The following is an 11,211-nucleotide window of genomic DNA, read 5'->3' on the forward strand; positions in this document are numbered from 1 at the left end:
CCTCATTTCTCACCAGCCGACCAGCATTGACTCTGATGATGACTTCTTGTTCTTGTAGTAGATGTATCTGGAGTCGAATGACAGCGGGGCATCTCTCATGAGTTGGATATCCAAGGATTGATACCACTGCTTCCGACGGACCAATGTATCTGCCAGTAAAGTACTGTGCAATTTCGTCATCCCTGTTAACTCCAAAAACTACTTGATCACTCCCCTTCAAGGTGCACTTGAACACGTATTTGACCGACTTTACAGAGGAGCATATCTCAATGTTGATGTGACATTTGAACAACTTCAAGAGTTGAGCATTACAGGGCACCACCCATTCAGAAGTAATAGGTCGATCCCGGCGTCCTTCTTGATGTCCCTGAAATCCTCCCATATCCGGAGATCTTCTCCTGTACAGAGGATGTTACTCATCTCCACACCTTGTGCTTTTGATAAACGGCTTTAGGAATCTCTTTCTGCATCTTCCATTCTTCCAACATGGAGAGGTGTGGTCGCGGTATGGTTCATAAACAGACCTCCCAACATTTGATTTTACAAATACTTTTGATGACCAAAATTCAGAATTTTACATCAAATTCATAATATGGCACGTAATGCAACTTTTCAGCAATTAAAAGTATGCACGCCAAATGCGCATACGCGTTGCGCTACATTCATGTGTGAAAAACGACTATTATTTCCAACAGTCTGTAGTTCTTGGGGGAGAGGAGGGGGGGAGAGAGGAGGAGAGAGGAGGAGGGGGTGAGAGTGGAGAGGGGGGGGAAGAGAGAGGGGGGGAGAGAGAGGGGGGGAGAGAGGAAGGGGGGAAGGAGGGAGGGAGGAAGGTGGGTAGAGGAGGGGGGGTGAGAGGAGGGGGGGAGAGAGGAGGAGGGGGAGAGAAGGGGAGGTGGAGGGGGGTCGGGCGCTGCACGAATGCGGGAGGGGTTTGGTCCCAGCTGGTCCGCTTGGTCTAATTAGTCTGACCTTTAACTGCTCGGCAGCGGCTCCGGGGCTGAGCGGTGAAGTAGACGCCCGTGGCTGAGAGCGGCAGCAGGAGCAGGGGTGGCAGTAATGATGCTGAGCAGGAGCTGGAGGGCTGAGCCGCGACGACAGCGATGGAGACGCCCGGGGTTTAGAGCGGGAAGATGAAGCAGCGGCTGCGGCGGCCATGATGGAGACGCCCAGGGTTGGGAGTGGGGCAGGGGCTCCAGACGGGGTGGCATTGGCGGTGAAGGAGAAGCCCGGGGTTTGCAGCAGCGGTGGCGGCTCCGTGCCCAGCAGCGAAGGAGACGCCCGTGGTTTGGAGCGGTAATGGCGGGACGGGTGCTCCGGGGCGTAGCGGCGGCCATGATGGAAAAGCCCAGGGTTTGGAGTGGCGGCGGCAGTGATTGCGGGGCGGAGCGGAGTGGCGGCCATGATGGAGACGCCCGTGGTTTGGAGCGGTCACGCTCCCCCTACTTGGGCCGCGGAACCAAACGGGCGTCAGGCGGGAAGTGGGAGCTGAACGAAAATGACGACCCTCCCTCCAACTGCACGTGCAGTCACCCGGTGGCCATCTTACTTAAGTGTAGGCGCTGGTCTGGCGGCCATCTTACGTGAGGACCAGCCCCAACTGCGCATTCGCTGGTTTTTTAAAACTTTAAAATGTGAATAACTTTAAAAATATAATACCAATTTCAATAAAACTACCATTTTTACCATTAAAGTGACGACGGTGAATAAGGTGGGCCTAAAAATGTTGCACTTTCTTGTACATTTTTGGCTGAAGTTCGGTCACAAACAAACAAATAAACGAGAGTTTTAGTATATAGATGGACAAGTTGGGCCAAAGGGCCTGTTTTTGTGCTGTGTGATTCTATGATCTGTCATTCTTAAAACAAAACCTATTTACATAATTAAATAAGTTTCCAGCCTGTGTTACAATATGTGGTATAAATCGTGTGTATATGCCCTTCATTACTATGTACACCATGTGGTATGATGGTTGCATCAGCCACCACTGGCAATTGTTTGCTGTTTGATTTTTTATAAAATACATTTGGCTAGAAATGTTATCTTTATTATTCAATTAAGCATGTAACAATATATAAGAACCATTGGACACCACATTGATGACAACATTGAGATACAGTAGTGAAGCAGAAACAAAGCATGAGGATGATGAGTAAGTTCTTTAAATAGAAAGGTAAGGATGGGTGGATGTGACAGAAGATGCGCAAGAATAGTATGAGAGTTGGCAGCCATTTGCTCTCTCTTTGGAATGCTGGTGGGATAGGTGTTAATGTTCCAACAAATTATAGTTTTGAGGTTCTGGTAATGACAGGTAATAGCTACATTGCAGCACATGAAAAGAGGAAGACATTATGTTTATCTGTAGTAGGACCAACATTTGTGCGTTACTCTGCAGACATTTGGAATTTTGTGTTCAGTTTTGGTCATCCATCAAAAGATGCCATTAAGCTGGAAATCACCAATTTTAGATAATTAAATAACCCCTTTTTCCCCGTGCCCCACCTGGACTCATACCCATTTCTCCCCTCCCCCCTCTCTTCCTCTGGCTTCACAGATCGCAACTCTTCCGTCCTATTTCACACCTTTTGTTTTTTCATCACTGGTATTTGACCAGCCATCTGCCATCAGATCCCTGCCCCCCCCCCCCCCCCCCCCCCCGCCTGCATCTGTATCCACGTATTGCTTGCCTGTCTTTGTTCTGCCTCTCCGTTTCCAGATCCTCTTCCCACCCCCTACTCCCACAATCAGTCTGCAGAAGGGCCCCAACACAAAACGTAACCTCTCCTTGTTTTCCAGAAATGCTGCCTGACCTTCTGAGTTACTCCAGCACTTTGTGTCTTTTTTTAGTCTGGTTGCAGTACCATCCTTGTCCTAGAATCAAAGAACAAAGAGGTGGAGTTAAGAAGTTAAATGGAATTTACTGTTCACCTGTAGAAGGAATATTAAAAATACAATTTAACAGCTCCATGAATAGCAGGGGTCTTCTGGACACCACATTGTTATTTTAGATCTGCACAGTCTCTCCTTCCACAACGGCATCATTCAAACCATTATCATGGCTTTGTCAAAATGCTAAGCACCCTGCCCTCCATCTTTCCTTCGCAATTCCATAGTGCTAAAACCAAAATCCTAACTGTTCAGAGAACCAGCTGCCTTATATTGTTTAAACACACCTCCAAGCCCTTTTCCAAACTAATAATTACTGAAAATTATGAATAGTTAAAACTTTGTCCCGCCCCTCCTGACATCAGTCTGAAGAAGGGTCTCGACCCGAAACGTCACCCATTCTTTCTCTCCTGAGATGCTGCCTGACCTGCTGAGTTACTCCAGCATTTTGTGAATAAATAGTTAAAACAAGATCACTGTCTCCACCTTACACTAACCTCAAACTGCATATTGTCATCAATCCATAATATCGCACACTTAACTACATTTCTGATTTCCTTCATGCTTTCAAACTTCTTAGTGGTTCAATTGATAAGACATGTATCCAATGTTTAAGGAACATTTTGGAAATAATGTACAGTATAATCACTACAGTGTTTAATGATCTGTAATAAATTTGTAATTCACAATTAATATTTGGAAGTATATACAAAATACTGTGTTCCTGTTTGTGCGAAAGCCAAAGGATTTAGTTTTGCTTTTTGATTTAATAGCCTATGAAGCCCTTTTGGAGAAGTCATTGATCATTTTTATCATTATTGGGGTAAATACTGCTAAATGTTGTTTATCTTATTTTAACATTGTAATAGATTAGAGAATGAGTAGAATTGTGTTTAGACAAATTTATAGTTGTTAACTGTGTATATAATGATATCGTAAATAATTAGTTGTTATTGCTATGGATTTGTTATTTTAAACAAGATCATATTGTGCGTTTATAGATCTTTTCACGAACTGTGCAATTTGTGCTCTGATTTGTTTTGAATTTATTTTTGCAGCAATCACTGCTTGTAATCGAGTGTTATTCACCATCAATAAAGGATGTTTGGTTGAGAGCTCTGTCTTTTTATTTGCTTCACTATATAGCAAAGAATAAGAATCTAAGGAAGTCGCATCATGTGATTCTAATGTTGTTTGTTTTTCCATTGTACAGCCAAACTCGGGCATCTGAAAAAATATGAAGTATCCACATCAAAGAGAAAAGTAGTCCCTATTGACATCAAAATGCAGAGGACGTAGAATGAAGGTGATTGGCAAAAGAAACAAGTGGCGTGAGGGTTTTTTTATTATGCAGTGAGTGGTTAGAATCCGGAATGCATGATCAGTGGAATAGTGGAATTATACTTAGTCATGGCATTCAAAAGATAAAATCTATATTGGGGAAAAAAATGATGGCCATGGTGAGTGAGCAGGGAATAGAACTGATTGGACTAGCCTCTCTCAAAGATAGAACAGATTTAATGGGCCAGATTGACCTCTTCCTTCCTGTGACCTTTCTGTGATTCTGTGAAATTCATAAGGGACAGAGTGAACAACAGATTCTTGAAATCCTCCAACCTAAATAGTTCACTTACTATGAACTAAATCAAGTCACTAAAAATTAATGGAAAATACTTTTTTTTGTGTTTGATGTTCAATAAATTGAAGATGCAATTTATACAATGTGGTTCTTAAATCTTTTACTATGATTTGTCTATCTTTAATCGGACTTTATCTTACACTAAACGTTGCAGCCTTTATCCTGTATCTGTACACTGTAGATGGCTTGACCGTAATCATGTATGGTCTTTTCTTTGACTGGGTAGCACACAACAAAAGCATTTCACCGCACACGTGACAATAATAAACTAAATTAAACTAATACAATTTCAAATATTCAAATGGAATAGGTCACATATAATAATTACAATATCTGGTGTCCAGATTACAAGCTGTAGAAAAGTGATGTGCTACTTCATTTGCAAAGTCCCAAGGCTCACCTGTAATCATATTTGAGAAAGTTCCAAAGCAATGTGAAAATAAACATTAAGGATGCATCATACATCACTGAGAATGTATGCACATTATTAAAAATAATGAAGTACCTTGAGGAAAAAATAATGAGTAATGTTTTGAAAAGAGCAAGACTAGCAGGCTTCAATAGGAGCTATCCTGTTGATTGACTTTAGAGATACAGAGCAAAAACAGGCCCTTTGGCCCATCGAGTCCACGATTACTAGCGATCACCCCATGCCTTAACATTATCCTACACACTAGAGGCAATTTACAATTTTTACTGGAGTAATTAACCCACAAACTTGTATGTCTTTGCAGTATGGGAGGAAACCGGAGCACCCACACGGTCACAGGGAGAACATACAAACCGTACAGACAGTTCGTATAGTCAAGATTGAACCCGGGTCCCTGTGACGATGTGGGTTTCCTCCCACATTCTGAAGAAGTGTAGGTAAATTGACCTTTGTAAATTGCCCTTAGTGTGCAGGGAGTGGATAAGAAAGTGGGATTACATAAATCTAATGATTGATGAACGGCGTGGACTCTGGTCCGAAAGGCCTGTTTCCATGCTGTATCTCTAAACAAATTCGTTTTGAAACAGCAGAGGACAGATACACAAAAGGTGTTGCCCTGCAGCAATCTCTTGTAACAATTAAAATCAATTTTTTCTCTATGAAAGATCTATCTCTACAGTGAATTCTTTCTTGTGGCAAGAAAATGTTTTGGAAGGATTTTTCATTGACCTCTAATAACTACCCTTTTTGCCAAACTTTGATTTTACAGAAAATTATCATCACTTCTCTTGCATTCAGAATCTGGAAATGACTGGGATTAAGGATGGATTTGAGTGGGTTCTGGAGTAATATCAATTAGGCTTTATTAAGATTAGTTGTTATTTGATTGTCCTATTGTTGATATTTACTATGGAAGTCCAACAGAATGATAATTAGATGGATTATTTTTAGTTTCAATTTGTGACGAGCATAAACTCAGGTAAATTTGTTGGGAAGATGCTATGCTAAACAAAATATAGAAACAAAGAAGCATAATAAGCATAATGGACTTTTAATTGCCACATTAAACCTTTGGGTCTTTACCATCCAATATATAGTACACTGATAATTATGAACTGGAACCCAAGGGACCCTTAGTAATCCCTCACATTCTTGCTCCACTTGCACTTGTCAATGAACCATAAGATATTAATAAATGAATACCTGTCTAATTACTGAAATTACTTGTTCCAACAGTTTTCTACATACTGTACCTCAACCTGTCAAATTTTGGGAGATGTGAATTTATTTATGCTTTGTGTGATTGAGTGGGGATTTCCATCTTACCATTCACTGTGCTCTTCTGACATTGCCCCTAGATTGTCCCTCAGTCTCACAGGCACACAGGAACTCTGTCCTGGTAGGTATCCTGTGCAGACAGCCTCTGCACCTCAGTGAGTAAAGAATATTACTGTTTCTGTTTATCTCATCGACCAGTGCTTCATGTGTTTCATAGGGAGCTCATTTTCATGCTTCGGAGGTTGACTTCTGCAGTGCTTCACTATCTGTGGGATGAGTTTTGCCACTACAAACCACCTGAAATGTGGAAGTAGTTTCTGAAATTAAGCTGCACTTATCAACAGTAAGCTGGTAATAGTCTGTTTAGTGCCTCCAATTATGATTATAAAGTCAGAAGACAAATTCCTCATACAATCTTCATCAGATAAGAAAGGCAGGGGGTAATTCTCATTGTTAATCTTATGCCAGTTCCCCCTCCTCCTCCTCCCCTCCCCTGTGCTCCACTCCTCCCCACCCATTCCCCCCCCCCCTGCTACTTTCCTCCCTCTAGCTTCGCAATTTGCCGCTCTTCAACACTATCTCACACCTGCTTTTATCTCTGATCTATGTTCCAACCATCTGCCTATCAAAAAACCCCACTCTCCTGCTTCCACTTACTACCTGCCACGCTTTGTCCTCCCTCTTCCCATTTCTAGCTTTCTAAAACCACACCCCCCCCCCCACACAATCAGTCTAAAGAAGGGTCTCAAACTGAAATATCTACCTGTCTATGTTCTTCCTGACTTGCTGAGTTACTCCAGCACTTTGTGTTTTTTTCATCATTACTCACTTCTTTCTCTCGTGTGATTAGACATGCCCTAATTGCAGAGTTTAAACTTCAATTCGCCAGGATTATGGTGATGCGTCCTAGCAATAAGTTTAGGTCAATGTTAAGAATTCCAAAGGCACTATTGAACCTCTAAGTTAAATTGGTCTACACTGCAAGTGAAATGTCACCAGAGGTTTAAATGGACAGATTTAAAACTTGTGACTTTTAAGCTCCTCATTTGGGCTGTTATTTGCAATTTTACCTAACATTAAGAATGAACCACATGTGGGATTAGATTCAGGAGAAAATCTTTTCTAAAGAGATCCAATTCAATGTTTATGACCCAGGCTGCGATTTTGTGGTTATTTTAAAAGTAAAGGCCCCTTAATTATTACATTTTAAAAAATAATTTCACAGTCTGCCATGGTGGTATTTGAACTTATGATGAAGATAGACAAAAAACACTGGAGTAACTCAGGGGGTCAGGCAGCATCTCTGGAGAAAAGGAATAGGTGATGTTTCGTGTTGTGACCTTTCTTCAGACTGAGAGTCAGGGGAGAGCGAAACTAGAGGTATGAAAACTTATGATCTCTAGTTTGCAGAATTGAATTTTGCCATTCTCATCTTAAAGCTATGCCCTCTAGTTTTTGACATTTCTACCAGGTCTCCAACCTCAACTTCTGGTGTTCTGGCTAATAACCCCAATTTCAGACAGAATTCTGGCAAGCTTCTTCTACACTCTTTCCAAAGCCTCCACATCCTTCCTAAAATGGGGTGACCAGAACTGCATACAATACTCTAAATGTGCCATAACCAAGTCTTAGAGAACTGTATCATGATTTACTGTCCCTTATACTCAGTGCCCCAACTAATGTAGGCGAGCATACCACACGCTTTCTTTACCACTCCACCTACTTGTGTTGCCACTCCCAGGGAGCTATAGACCTGCACCCCACGGTCCCTCTGCACATCAATACGGTTAAGACTCTTGTCATTAACTATATACTTTCCCTCCCAAAATGCAACTGCGCACGCTTGCTCAGATTAAACACCATCTGCCATTTCTCAGACGATTTCCACAGTTGATCTACATCCCACTGTATATTTTGACAGCCTTCCCTACTGTTTGCAACTCCAGCAACCTTGATTACGTTCAAGTCATTTATATGCATCACAAACAACCGAGGTCCCAGCACAGATCGCTGCTGAACTCAACTGGTCACAGTCCTCCAGCCGGAATATCTACCTTCCACCACAACCCTCTGTCACATATTGCCCACATACTATTTTAGGAAGCCTTCTTTGATGCACCTAACAAATTCTGCTCCATCTAAGCCTTTTGCGCTGTCCCAGTCAATATTGTGGAAGTTGAAATTACCTACAACAACCCTGTTACTTTTGCATCTTCCCATAATCTGTAATTCCATAACCCTGAGGATTTTATACCTAAATTAAAATCAAGAGGGTAACCAGGGAAAAGGTAGAACCACTCAAGAATAAAGGAGGGAATTTGTGCTTGGTGTCAGAGGATGTTGGCGAAGTACAAAACAAGTACTCTGCATCTGTATTCACAATAATTACATATCTGTTCCTTTATCTCCTGCTAGCTATTGGGGGCCTATACTATAATCCCATTAGAATGATTGCACCCTTCTACTTTATGAGCTCTACCCATATTAACTCAGCGGATGAACCCTCCAATGTATCCTCTCTGAGTGCTGATATTCTCCTTGATTAGTAGAGCAACTCCTCCACCTCTATCTCCCTGTCTGTCACATCTGATTTTCAGTCTTTATTGTTTGATTTTTCAGTCATTATATTCATGTTCTACTTGCAGTGTAGGGATTTCTGATTTAGGTTTACTAACCATAGCAGCAAAACAATAACAGATCTTCCAAAGGACAAATGTTCCTTCCTTTAAAATTAATTACTGCAAATCCTGGGGAATGAAAGCATTGTAGTTTTGTCCCAGTAACCTCATGGATGTGCAAGGTGAAATATTTTCAGTTTGTAGTTATGGTATGGTTCCTGTACTTTATTGCTTTGAGTTTTGAGACTATTGTTAAAAGTGGCAATATCACGTGCACTAGTTTCTGGTAAATCCGATAGGAGTTAAAAAACATTTGTCCAAGTGAAGTGGTAACATGTTTATATGGCAAACATATCATCAGTCACACTTTTATAGAGGAATTAACAGATTTTATTTCCAGTAAATGTCCCTGTCTTAATTTATGGAAACGTGGCACTTTGTGACCTCCGCAGCACAGGAAGACCTATCTTAGGTATTGAATTTATCTGCCATTTCCTCTTTAGTAAAGTAACAATATTCAAGACATTGCCAGGCAGAAATGGTGTAGCATGTAAACAGGTTATTTGTTATTGACAGGTGTGAACATAAAGATCCTCACGTTCACTCCACCATACCTGTTATGATGTTGTGGGGTTTGAAGATATACTTTCCAAATTAATCCCATCCAGTTCTTGCAGGGCTAATGAAACAACTAAAGGGAATCCCATCCTCCCAGCTTTGTACCTAGAATTACCCAGACTTCTAAAAAGTGATTCTGAACTTAGGCTAAGACAAAAGAACAAAAAGCATGGACTGGGACAAAAAAAATTGTAAGATGTTCAATGAAAATATAGAGAAATTATCACAGCTAAAAACTTAAATTACATATAACTTTGTGGCAGTAGCAGTTATTTCAATTCATGGCATTTTCCAAAATAACCCAAACCTTTTCCCTATTTTTATTGAATGAGACTCAGTTCAATTGAGAAATTCAGCATGGAGCTAATAAACAGAACTAGCTCCCTGGAATGCAAAGGTATTTGAAAGGCAGATGAAACAGAAAAAAAGTACATGGCAGACATTAGTTTGATTATTCAAGGGAGGTTGGACTGAAAATTAATGGTTGAAGCATGTTTAAAAAATAAGAGGGGCAGAGGAATAATTTGAGAATAGCTAACTGCTAATATAAAAGATCTTCAAAAGTCTTAAACGATGCACATTAACAGTAAAGGAAGTGTCAGAGGAACAGTAGAACAATTTGGTGAAGACATCACTAATTTGGACAGGCACATAGATCGGAAAGGTTGAGAGGAATATGTGTCAAATGGTGGGACTGGTAATGATGGGGCATTTTGTTCAGCGTGGGCAAGTTGGGCCGAATGGCTTATTTCCATGCTGTATGACTATGATTCTAATGAAATAACTACTTAATTAGTGTTTAGCAAGACAGGAATATTTGCTAAATCATTCAAATTGAGTTTGCTGAGCAGTTTGATAAACTGAACAGAAAAAGCTAATACTCCAATGACCAACTGTACTTAAAGTGAATATCATCTGGTTTGCATGGTATGTATCCTATGTGATGACGAAGTTGAAGTTAGGAATTGCAGAGGTACAGACCACAGTCCTTTCTAGATATGAGTGATTGCTAAGGAGTGGAGAATTGTGAAATATAAGTCTTGTTCAGAAAAACAGCATAGAAAAATGTGTGCAGACTAAAGAGTTTTACACCTTTGGTGAGGATACATTAAGAAATAATAATCCAAAAAAAAATAAACAGCCACTTGTACAAGCACTGAGCTACAAAGGAAAAACAGCAGAGGTTTGTTGTGGACAAATACTGTTTAACTATTTGAGTTTTGTAATGAGTTAGATAAGAGCCAAGAGCACATGGACTTTCATAGGGCTTTTTGTGGGGGCAAGCGCCATAAACAAGGCTGTGAGGTAAAGGAGGCAATAACAGCATCCTCTTCTTTTTTAGGTATGTAGGTTAATTGGCTGGGTAAATGTAAAAATTGTCCCTAGTGGGTGTAGGATAGTGTTAATGTACGGGGATCGCTGGGCGGCACGGACTTGGAGGGCCGAAAAGGCCTGTTTCCGGCTGTATATATATGATATGTCAACTACAACAATCAAAAGTAGCAATTGGAGCTTCAGAGTACCGTAGTTGACGCTTTGCTGCAAATGTTTCCAGTTCTGTAGAACGACCCAGTGTGGACGAAAGGATGTAAAGCAACTCGCACCCCAAATAACAGCATGATCACAAAGGGTTAAAAAACAAGTAATGGTGTTGCTGTCTTTCAGGCTGGAGGTAAGTATTTATTGGCCTTCTATTAAATTCTGCTCCAGGACCACCGATTTAAACGTGGGCAGAATTTTAA

This window comes from Rhinoraja longicauda, chromosome 22 (genome assembly GCF_053455715.1).
Source record: "Rhinoraja longicauda isolate Sanriku21f chromosome 22, sRhiLon1.1, whole genome shotgun sequence".
NCBI classification, from domain to species: domain Eukaryota; kingdom Metazoa; phylum Chordata; class Chondrichthyes; order Rajiformes; family Arhynchobatidae; genus Rhinoraja; species Rhinoraja longicauda.